Below are 2,558 nucleotides of genomic sequence, written 5' to 3' on the forward strand. Positions count from 1 at the left end.
CCTTGACTCATAACTGATAAGAAGAGTAACCGCTACACACGGAACACACTGATATGATGTTAGACTGTTCTAAGCCATCAAAAATTTTAAAAAACTTCTGTATTTAAATCTACTATATTTTTAAATCTTTGATAAATGGATTTTTTTATAGACGGAAATGTTTAAGTGGGCTTTCTGACGCATTGCAATATAAAACAGAATCATTTACCTACATCTATAGAAATAACGGTATGTGCATAAACTTCAAGTTGTATTTTGTTTCGAGGAAAACGTAATACAGAAATACCTGCATCAATGAAATAAATGAGAACAGAAGTGATGTTAGAGGTTATCGCTGATGAGTTGCTGCGGGAAGTCAGTCAGTAGCTTGGACAAAGTCGTCTTGCTGGCGCCCGTGTGTGAGAGCTCCCGGGATGGTGACGATGCTTCTCCTGTCACCTGACGGTGACCAGAACGCAGTAGCAGCACCGCGTCCCATCCCTCCGGGTTCAGGCTCCCTGGGGAAGAACCCCGACCCCCCAGCAACCTATCGGCTCGGAAGAACCCAAGCGCCTTTGTCTGAGTCTATCGTTATGATGGGAAATATGAAGCAATTAAAATACGATGGCATGTCTATGGCCACGCCACCTTGAATGTGCTCCATCCCGTCTGAGCTCGGAAGCTAAGCAGGGTCGGGCCTGGTTAGTCCTTGGATGGGAGACCGCCTAGGAAGATCGGGTGCTGTAGGTGCAAAAAAGAAAAAAAAATTTAAAAAGGGATTGTAAGCTGATAAGGTCCTTGAAATCTCTGAGGTCACCCAAGGGTTGCCTCACCTAAGGAAAAAAAGAATTAAAAATTAAAAAAAAATATGATGCCAAATACGGAGCCAGTGTGACATCGGCCACGGGAGTCCCTAGGCGCGGACAAATCTTGCGTCCAATCGGAAGCTTCTGGAAACAGGGCATAGACACACACTGAGGTTCTGACATTCGTGGGCTCGTCTTAGCGTCCAGGAGTGTAGACCCTTCATCCTCGTGAAGACCCGGGTCCGCGTCCTGCAGCGAGGGACGTTGACACCTGAGCATGGGGCGTTTCATTTAATGTCGTGGAAGATTGATAGCGGCCCGCCGTGCCCGCCCGGGGCTTCCCAAGGCAGCGTCAGAGGAAAGGACAGCGCGTTTCCACCGGCGCGCGGGCCGCTGCGTCCCCAGGGGCGCGCAGCGCCACCGGCCGTCCCGGGCGGCACGGGCCCGGGGCGCCAGCACCTCGGCATCCCGAACGCGGACTCTGGCACCGTCGGAACGACCCGCTGCTGTCCTACTTTCTCTGATTTTAGACTTTATTTTGCAGTTATAGGCGAAACCGAGCAGCGAGTACAGAGTCCCGGCCGCCCGGCGTCCGCGCAGGCCCTGCGCGCCCGGCTCGCCCAGCGGGCGGCGCCTTCGTCGCAGGCGATGGACCACGTGGCGCGGCGGCGCGGTCCGACGTCCACCGCTGACGTCAGGGTGCCCCCTCACACCCGTGGGTGCTGCCCCCTGCGCCCACCGTGACAGCAGGGTGCGTGCGGCACGCACCTGTTACTAAACTGAGAGGCGCAGATGCCGCCCGCTGGCTTCAGCCCGTCTTTGTGCCGATGGGCAGCGGGAGGCACAAAGCGCGTCTCCCTCTGCTCTTCGGCGTCCCGGTTGACACACAGTCTCTTCCACGGAGGCCCATGCCTGGCGCACCAGGTGTCCCTCCCCAGTTCCCACGGTCGGCGTGAGAAAGCCCGGTCGCTCGTAGAGAAAATCCACGCCTTCGTCCGCAGCGAAACTGGCGTTTGCTCCCTCTCTGCCTTTCGGTTGCTTCACATTTTGGGGGCAACAACTGGGTGCTAATGAGTAAGCCCCCCATTAATATTCCCAGCCATATCTTTATCATATCCAGCCTCAGGTTTACTAAGTACATTTATTCACAAAGCTCAGCATTTTTTTAAATCAACTCAGAATGGCAAAATAATCAGAAGACATAGTCTCTATTTTGGTAGCCCTAATCTATTCCCCAGACCTCGAGCTTGGGGGTAATTATACGAACATAATAGCACGTTAGTGGGCTGTCCCTACGATTATTATTCCAGTGAGCCAGTCAGTGACTATCCGTTACCAAAATCCGTTCCTGGTCGAATCATTCTGGTTACCACTCGAGCCGTATTGTTACATGTAAAAATGCACGTGCCTTGCCTCGACCCAGGACCCGCCCGTACCCAGTGAATTCAGGGGGCCCGTTTGAGCGCAGAGCGCACAGCCAGCATCCCCAGCATCGTCACCCTCTAGAGAGCAGCCACACGAGGGCTTCTCTGCGTCTTCTGCATCAGTGTACTTGTGAAAGGTCTAGAAAAGGAACCGTCTTGTGAGGCAGAGGTTGGGTTACACATAATAAGTCAATTCCAGTGTTCCAGTGCTCCAAAGTCTTTGGGTTCTAATAACAAGAATTCTGAGCGTCATGGAAATAATTAGAACTCTCCCGATTACTTCATCTAGCACATAGAATGCACGGTCTTTAGTGAGTGTTCTTGCGCTAATAAATTCAGACCTTTCTAT

The 2,558-nt window shown here is 52.3% G+C and overlaps 1 pseudogene; it reads left to right on the top strand.

Moving 5' to 3' along the window:
- Positions 1 to 610: 610 nt before the first annotated feature.
- LOC118610406 lies at positions 611 to 729 on the top strand (annotated as a pseudogene).
- Positions 730 to 2,558: the final 1,829 nt, after the last annotated feature.

This window comes from Rousettus aegyptiacus, unplaced genomic scaffold, assembly GCF_014176215.1.
Source record: "Rousettus aegyptiacus isolate mRouAeg1 unplaced genomic scaffold, mRouAeg1.p scaffold_m13_p_12, whole genome shotgun sequence".
Classification (NCBI taxonomy): Eukaryota; Metazoa; Chordata; class Mammalia; order Chiroptera; family Pteropodidae; genus Rousettus; species Rousettus aegyptiacus.